We start from the raw sequence: 10,043 nt of genomic DNA, 5'->3' as shown, positions 1-10,043 counted from the left end.
CAGGACTGCTTCTCTCCTCTCCTCCCCCAACACACAAACACACACATACACACTTCCATGAAGCTAGAATCACAAAGGGCAGCACAAGGCATCCAGCCAACACTTCAACCCAGAGATGACTTTCCATCAGGGTGACTTGACAGCAACAGAGGGCATGCAGTTAAATAAGTAGCCTGAAAAAGTTGTGTGAAATACCAGTAATACAGCTTGCCAGCTGCACAACACTAACTTTAAAATAACGTATGGGTGTTACAATGACTTCTGGAAGAAGAGAGCCTGCAGATTCTGTTCTGCAGTTCAGTTACAGACAGACTCAGATAGTCAAACTTGAGACAAGATAAATGCTGGGAATAGAGACTATTGAACAAAACATTTGGAGATGCCAAGAGAACAAGTCCCCTGAAGAGTAGGAAGCAATTCTACTTAAAGTTACAACTTTCAGAATAAAAGTGGAAGGATATTTAATTTTGGAAACGAACATGTGGTTTTGAATAACAAGACCATCACTCTTGAAAGCATAAATTAATGTGCTGCCTGGAAGTAAATAGGTGTTCCCCATCTTAAAAAGTTAGTTTATAATTACCAAATTATTTTTATACTTCCTTTTCAGCATTTGAAGTTGGACACCATTGAGGATGGAGACCCACTCCCAGATGTGATCTGTTATGGAACAACACTTAGACATTATTGACATTCATAAAATGTCTGGCTAGTCTTGTAGGCTCTTCATTTCCTTTTCACCTAAGTTCTGATCTCATTTCTTGTTAGACACTGAGGATTCAGAGGTTCACAGTATGAGAGTAAAGTTCTTAACATATGTGCTTAGGATCTTCTTTCCCAAATGTCCAAGGAGGTTGAGCTGTGCTCCTGTCATTCAGGAGAGTAGTAAAAATATTTTGTTTTTGTTTTTCCTTCCCTCTCTAAGTACAGAACATTTCAGGGGTGGAGGCCCAGCTCAGGAAGAAATGCTCGTCTCTTAAATTCCTCTTTAAGGGGAGTGGGAGCTGAGAAAAATGAGGTAATTTCCATTTTCCCTTGAATTCTTCCCAGGACAATACACATTTTTCTAGGGGAAATGTCACCTCAAGCTGCATTAATTATAATGCTACTTTATAAGCAGCATAGAAGAATACATAAAACATAATTCTTACAATCCCCAGAGTGAAAAATCCTAGTACTTCCTCTACATGCTACATGTGTCAACATGAGGTACATCATGATGCTATTGCACATTATTTCAGAATACCATTGAAACTGAAATTACTTTATACGTCTTAGTTGAAGATGTTTGAAAGTTGAACTGATCTGACCACAGAAGTAAATGAGAATGTATAGGGCTCAATCAGAAGCTAAAAAGGTTGCAAGCCACAAAGATAATGAGAAACAGCTTTTCTGCCCTGGAGAAGTAATTTTTCTTACAGAAGTTATACCAAGCAGGAGACAGGCTTTCACAGAATAATTTGAATACCATAGACTGACTTTCCCAGGAAATCACTCTCTCTTTCTCGCCTTACCATATTTTGTTGCCATGTTCTGTTCTTTTAATTCATCGGGTCTAACACAGAGTTACAGTGAAATGTACCTTTAAAAATGGTTCCCTTATGCCACCATCCTCTCTAAAAACCCACCAACATAAGAACCTCATTTATGTAATAATGTGATCTAGAGTCAGAATGAGAGAACTAGTAAGACACTGAAGTCAACTTCCATGAGAATACAGTATAAGAGTCCATACAGATTAAACCATCTCTCTTCAGATGTGATGCATTACCTCAGCAGCAGAACAACCTCTTCTACAGTCTTTCCCATAGGGATTATGACAATATGACAACAGCTCTTACACAAAAGAAAAGAAGTGGACACACTTCAAGCAGCAAGGTTTGATTCAGTTAGCAGCCTGTAACTGCTTTTTATTTGTTTGTTTCTTTGTTTATTTTCCAGTCTGCAAAGTTTTTCCAAGCTCTGAAACTATCTACTTATACCATCTTCAGTATGCAGAAGCTAAACATTGTCAATAACTACTCAGGTATGTTACAGTACAGATCTGCTCATGTTCTGTGTGGAGTCCCATGCTTGCCAAAGGGACTGCAGTCACGCATGAACAACAACAACAATGCCACCAACAATAACAACAAAAAAGGAGGACTACCATGATGTCAAGAAAAAAAAAATATTTCTTTTTTATCTTTTCAATATTTTCCCCTGCATACCAGTTTGACTCCAAAAGGAAAGGTTAAAATATTTGTTACTCAAGGAGTCAAATTAGAATCGTTTTTGCTCATACTCTTTCTTCATTTTTGACAGTGCAAGGCACTGTGGGACTTGGCAGATCTTAATATATGGCTCTTCTGGGAATTAGAAATGTTCAGAGTGAGATGTTGGCAAATATTTTCCCATTGTTTTAAGATTTTTAATGTACTATGTTGACTGTTCATCCTGTACTAGAAATGAAATCCTTTTTGCAGAGATTGCAGGCATCATCCACTTTTTTTTGCTAAGACTCCCTAACATTTTTCTGAAAATATGAGATGCACCCCTTGAAGAAGCCAGCTGGAGAGTGTCAGACACTCCAGTGGGAAATACATATGAATCAGTTCAAAAACCTAAAATAACATACTCATTACAGTGCGTTGCTTTCTGACTGTCCCTTTCAATTTTCTCAGGTGAAAGTCAGGAGAAAATTTAAATGCACCATAACAGAGAGATCATCTGCTAATATTTGTAGAATGGTCAGACGCTGAGATATTTGTTGTCTTCATGTAAGAAATCAGGGAAAAACACTTTAGACAGTGCAGTTCATAGCTCTTTCAAATACATTAGAGAAATCCATTCTATAAGTGTGGTCTGGAATCAAAGTATTTGTTCAGGAGAAACTGAAGAGTTTGGGGTTCTTTAATGATTTTGCACTAGATGTTTCTTTTTTACTACTAAGGCAAAATTATGCAGCAATTTAAAAATTTTTGGAATGACTTGAACATAATAGCTTAGCCACATGTTTGCTGTCACAAAATTGACATAGGTTCAGTAAGAACACAGCCTATGTTCAGCTAAAGTATTTGTAAACACATCAAAATTATGTGAGCCTTATCTGGACTGATACTCAGCCAGCTAGCCCCCACCCAGCTCCCAATAATCTCTACACACACAATATCACATATTCCATTGCATCAGTATGTGTGGCAAATATAGAACTGAAGATAATGAGTGTACTGAAGTTCAGTTTTCAATTTAGAAAAACTGAACTAACTTCAATACACTTCACGTATCTCACAGTGAGCCTGAGATCTTCAGAAAAAGGTAGAAGAATTATTGAATATGTCAATATATTAAAAACAAATAAAAAATAAAAAAATCTGACAGCATTAAAAATGTAAGTTTTTTCTTTTTCTTTTTCTTTTTCTTTTTCTTTTTCTTTTTCTTTTTCTTTTTCTTTTTCTTTTTCTTTTTCTTTTTCTTTTTCTTTTTCTTTTTCTTTTTTAATATTCTTTCTTTCTCTCTTCTACTTCCTTTTCATTTTCCTCTGTAATCAATAAAAATGAATGACTATATAATTACTTTTTATTTTTTATATAACAAAATGGCTTTGGAAGTGATAGAGCATCATTTCTTTAATCCTGTTATAGAACTAAGGGACGAATTTTTCTTTTTTTTTTTTTTTTTCCTTCTATTTGATAATGCTTCCTAGAGAAAGACAATAATAAATTAGAAAATAAAATAAAATAAAATAAAATAAAATAAAATAAAATAAAATAAAATAAAATAAAATAAAAAATAAATGTTAAACATCATTCACTTATTTATATCTTACATATATATATAGAGAGAGAGAAGGAAAAGATGCAGGATTTTCAACTGGGAACTTAACCTATTAATATATTCTTTGCATTTAAATGTTTTTCATAGAAACAATATTTTATTCATCATAAAAAACTTACATTTTTTTCTTTGTTTTTGTTTGTTTGTTTTTGTTTTTGTTTGTTTGTTTGTTTGTGTTTGTTTGTTTTCCAGTTAGAAAGTTTCAGGAACTTGTAGTTTAAGACTAATATCACTTATAAGGGAATCCACAGAGCTGTCAATCATATCTTTTCCTAAGTATCTGCCGTAAACATGGATATTAAATCTGCATTGTTGACTTTTAAAATTCTTGACTTTTAAAAATGTGGAGGTAGTATAAAAAATAAACCAACACAAAGAAGCTTCAAGAAATAGATATATAATGGTCTCAAGTGAGATTAAGTAGATCCATGATTTCTTACCAGTTATCAGGATATTAATTAACCTTGTTTTACTACAGCTGTTCTGAATAGCATGGAAACTACAGATGATAGCTCATCATGTAAACGTCCAAGACAATATCTAGAACACTGTGTTCAGTTAAGTCCTGTTAACATATGTGACTCTACTAAAACAGTTGTGTTAGAGATATTTTAATTTCTGAAAAATATGCTTGAAAAGACTCAAGCAACTTGTAAACTTTTTCCAGTAGGGAATAGTTCTGTTGTCCAAACACTGAATTTCAAGTGTGCCTACATACTGCTCTGGGTTAACTTAACATTAACTGAACAGTGTTTATAAGTGATTGGTATGTTACAGGGCAAGGCTGCCTTTTGGACAGATGAGCTACAAGAATTACAGGACCAGTGTGAACCTCATGAAGTTCAAGGTAAAATGACAATTCCTGCACCTGGAGCAGAATAACCTGATGCAGCAATCCAAGCTGAAAGTGGCTTTGCAAAAACGACCTGGATGCTGGACAGCAAATTGAGTATGGGTGTGTAATAGTAACAGTGTGCCCAAAGAAGCATTTCTGGATTCCCCAGTCGGAAACTGAGGAAGTCCAAGCTCTGACTACACTTGAGTCAACTCAATTAAACACATCATGTATGTGCACTGGCAGGATCAAAGGCAACAGTGCTTTAGGGAAAATCAGAAAACCTGATGCCAGAGACTCTGAAAGGTCTGCTTCTATCGTGGAGACAGAATGATGAATAGCAAAAGTAATTCTGTCTCCTAATGCTATTTCCATAAACACAGGATTATGAAGGTGCTACCAGTTAAATTATACATTTTCTTATTCTATATCAGATATTTCAGTGCCATATAGCTGATTTTGAAATTGATATATTTTCTACCTTTCTTGAGATGTATGATGATTCCTAAGAGGACATAGGTACTTATTTGGATGTTTTATGTGGTCTTCATATCACACTTGAACTTCAACAGCTTTGCTTTTATGACTAAGTCACAATATCTTGGAAGGGTATTGGAGTGGCAATGGGGGATAGTTTGAGAAGACTTTCATAGCCAATCTGCTACCCAAAGGTTCTCCCCCATTACCTGTTATTGCTAGGCTGGAATGAAAGTTTTGAAGTTAACCCTACTACCTGCTTCCAGATCCATCTTACATTCCTGTTCTTTCAAGTCTAAGAGATGAAAAGATACCCTGAGATGTCTGGTCACAGTCAAGTAATACGGGCATGTGTACACTGCACAATAAAGATGACAATCCAAACTGTAAACATCACATAGTGAAACGCAGTCTTATGTGGATAAAGTAACTCAGATCCATAAACACTTAAGCCACGTGACTGTGGCCAAGTGCCAAAGGTAATAAACTTTGATTCTTAACAGATTTCAAAACAGTTTTCAAAACATCTAGCTTTGTGTCATGTTAATGAAGCTTGCCATGGGTCTAAACTAATAGCAGTGCTGACTTTGAGCATATAAGGAGACTCTGTACTTCCTCTCTAATATCTGTCATTCAGCAGGGTTTCTCATGAAGTACAGCACAAGAGTAGTTATGAAAGTCCAGATGGACTTGACAGCATTTTGGGTATAAGGGAAACTTTCTTCCCCATTGTCCTAGTTTCAGTTAGGACAGAGTTAATTTTCCTCCTAGTAGCTGGTAGGGTGCTATGTTTTGGCTTAGGATGAGAAAGAGTGCTGATGTTTTAATTGTTGCAGAGCAGTGCTTACACCAAGCCAAGGACATTTCAGTTTTTTGCTCTGTCCTGCCAGCAGGCAGGCTGGAGGTGCAGCAAGAGCTGGGAGGGGACAGACCCAGAACAGCTGATCCAAACTAGCCAAAGGGGTATTCCATACCATCTGACGTCATACTAAACAATATATAGGGGTGGCTAGCCGGGGTGGGAGGGCTGGACTGCTTGGGGTTAGGCTGGGCATTGGTCAGTGGGTGGTGAGCAATTGCATTGTGCATCCCTTGTTTCATACACATTGTTATTAGTAGTACTATTATTGTAATTATCATTATTATTACTATTGTTATTATTATTTTTCTGTTTTAATAAACTGTCTCTATCTCAACTCACAGGCTTCATTTTCCAGTTTGTCTCCCCCATCCCAGAGAGGAAGAAGGGAAGATGAGTGAACAGTTGTGTGGTATTTAGCTGCCGGCCGGGTTAAACCACAACATGGTTTATCACAACATGGAAGTGGTCAAATGTGCAATAGAGTAATAGAACAACTGAAAGAGCTGAAAGTCTTCCTGTGATTGTAACAGGCATTGTATTGAAGATTTTTCAGGCTTCCTTTATTTAAGAGTATACTGGAGGAAGTGTATTAAAAGTTTCTATATCTAGAGAATTCTATTCTTAGTAAAACTTCCTCCTTTTCCACCAATGTCACTCCTCCAAATGTTATCAGGTGAAAGGGAAAACATCAGTTGTAGTGAAATGTCTGTAGTGAAACAGACTTAAAATCACAGAATCATAGAATGGTTTGGGTTGGAACGGACCTTAAAGATCACCTAATTCCACCCCCTGCCATGGGCAGGGGAACCTCCCACCAGACCAGGTTGCTCAAAGCCCCAAGACTTCCAGGATGGGGCTTCTCTGGGCAACCTGTTCCAGTGAATCAACACCCTCAGAGAAAAGAATTTCTTCCTTATATGTAATCTAAATCCCCCCTCTTTTTTGTCCTATCACTACATTCCCTGAAAAAGAGTCCCTCCCCAGCTTTTCTGTAGGCCCTTCTTAGGTACTATAAGGTCCCTGTGGGGCCTTGTCTTCTTCAGGCTGAACAACCCCAACTCCCTCAGTCTGTCTTCATAGGAGAGGTGCTCCAGCCCTCTGATCATCTTCATGGCCCTCCTCTGTATTCTTCTAATATATCCATGTCCTTTTAATGCTGGGGGGGGGGGGGAGGGGGGCAGCCCAGAGCTGAACACAATACTCCAGGTGGGGTCTCACAAGAGCAGAGCAGAAGAAGAAAATCACCTGCCTTGCCCTTCTGGCCATGCTGCTTTTGATGCAGCCCAGAATATGGTTAGCTTTCTGGGCTGCAAATGCACATTGCTGGCTCATGCTGAGCTTTTCATCAACCAACACCCTCAGGTCCTTCCCATCAGGGCTGCCATCAAACCATTTTCTGCTCAGCCCGTGTTTGTGCTTGGGATTGCCCCGACCCAGATGCAGGACTTTGCACTTGGCCTTGTTGAACTTCATGATGTTTGCACAGGCCCCCATCTCAAGCCTGTCTCTGGATGGCATCCCTTCCCTGCAGTGTGTTGACCACACCACACAGCTTGGTGTCATCAGCAAAATTGCTGAGGATGCACTTGGTCCCATTGCCCATATCACCAACAAAGATGTTAAGAAGTGTTAGTCCCAATACTGACCCCTGAGGAGCACCACTAGTTACTGATCACCTGGACATTGAGACGTTGACTTTTTGAGTGTGACCATGTAGTCAATTCCTTACCCATCAAGTGGTCCATCCATCAGAACCATGTCTCTCCAATTTAGAGACAACGATATCATGGAGGACAGTGTCAAATACTTTACACAAGTCCAGGTAGATAACATCAGTTGTTCTTTCCCTACCCATCAGTGCTGCAGTCCCATTGTAGAAGGCCTCCAGATTGGTCAGGCACAATCTGCCCTTAGTGAAGCTATGCTGGCTGTCACCAATTGCCCCCCCCCATTGCCCCCCCTTTTTTTTTAATGTGCTTTAACATAGTTTTCAGGAGGGTCTGCTCTAAGATCTTGCTAGGTGCAGAGGTGAGACTGACTGGCTTGTAGTTCCCTGGTCTTCCTTTTTTCCCGTCTTGAAAATGGAGTTCTGTTTCCCCTCTTCCAGTCAGTGGGAGCTTCACCTGACTGTCACAACTTTTCAAATATGATAGGCAGTGGCTTAGCAACAACATCCGCTAGGTTCCTCAGGACGGCAGAAGTATCTCATCAGGTCCCACGGACTTGTGTACCTTTAGGTCCCTTAACTGGTCAGTTTCTGAATGAAAAGACATAGAAATAAAATAAAGAAAAAAAAAAAAAAAAAAAAAGAAAAGAAAAAGAAATTGCAAATTTCCTAAGCTATTCATTTTTCTTTGACTGGAAGGAAGATAGGAAGATTATAGGCTGGTTGTTTTTTTCATTGTTTTGTTGTTTATTTGTTTATTTTAAGAAACTGAAAATAACTTATAAAACAAATAAACAAACAAAAAAATAACACCTAAGTTCATTGAAAGAGTCTTTAAAGACTACAATCTATATAAATGCCAAACAAAAATCCCAAACTGGTACACCTATAACATAAGTTACAAAATCAAAATTTGGAATTGCAATCCAGAATTCCAAATCCATGAACTGATCATCTGAAAGATCCATTCAGAAAGTGTCTCAGAATTTCTCATAGTAGCTACAAAATGCTTGCAATGTATGCTTTATATATCAGCACCACCTAGAGTGCATCACTAGAAATAACTCCAGTAACATAATATTCTTAACAAAGTGTGATTGTATTTCAGAGGAAGGCTTTCCTGACTTACTCTTTTTCAGTGAGTTTAATTTCAACCATACCTGGTTTACACAATAGAAGAAAGACAGGGAGGCAATATTTTTGTTATTGCAACTAGAAGAGGTGAAGAAAAGTTATTGCAAAATATTTTAGATTCAACTGAACTCTGTAAGTCAGTGTCTATTGCTTCTGTCTTGATCATGAGTAGAAAGTTCCTCAATCAGAATATAGGTTGTGATAACAATGATGATAATGATGATATCCAAAGCAGATCAGAATCCTCTTCATTCTCCTAAATCTGTTTTAATTTCCCTGAGAAATAGGCACAGAGTGTTGTGTTTTTCAGTAAACTATTTAGTCAAGACTTGGAAGGCAGAACCAAGCAAAACAGATGGGTAAGATGTTAATTTCATGCTATTGCATGTTTATGAAGAAATTGTTATTGCATTGTTGTTTTGTGAAGCAATTGTTAATGCATGTTTATGAAGTAGCTGTTTTTATCTTTATTTCTATTGACATTCTCTTTGCAGCATGTTTGCATCACCTAATTATATAAAGTTAACTCCTGTATGTAGGCATGACGAAAACAAGAGATGGTAGGAAAAATGATATAAAACTTTCTCCATTGTTTACTTACATTCATTTTTTTCCACTGCAGATGAATAGGAGCTAGTTTGCCATTGTATTATTCCAGTTTGATATTGTAAAAATTTAATGCAAAATGAGTAGAGATATAACAGTATATGCCTTGAATAACTCAGTAGGGTATTGGGCTCTTAATCTGGAGGTGATGTTCTCCTTCACACTTTGTGGCTGTAGCAGTTAATTTGTTAATTCTGGCAATGTTCAGGAATGCTCAAACATGATTAATTTTCAAATCCACTGAAAATCCATAAGAGCATGGTACTTGCCTATGGTTCTGGTAAACAGACACTTGGTGTAGATAGAACACTTCTGGGGCTGTTTATTTTAATTTTTTTAAACAAACGTTATTAGTATGGCTGCATAAAGATTTTATTATGGTCTATATTAACGAGTAAAAAAAAAAAAAAGAAGTAGGAATATAAGCTTAACAAAATAGAGCATTTTCTTCCTTTGAAGATGTATATGCAAAAAAAAAATCAGCTGTTGGTAAGTACTGGTTATTCATTTCTGGCAAAGTAATGCAAGGAGACTGAAAATAGGGCTTCTTGCTCCACTGACTGAGAAGCATAAGACAAACAAGCACATCTTCAGATCTTAACTGCAATATGTGGTCTTTTTACAAGATGACACTCTTGTAAATGGGA

Source organism: Netta rufina, assembly GCF_964035555.1.
Source record: "Netta rufina genome assembly, chromosome: 1".
Taxonomy (NCBI): Eukaryota; Metazoa; Chordata; class Aves; order Anseriformes; family Anatidae; genus Netta; species Netta rufina.
Note: the sequence above shows the minus strand (reverse complement) of the source record.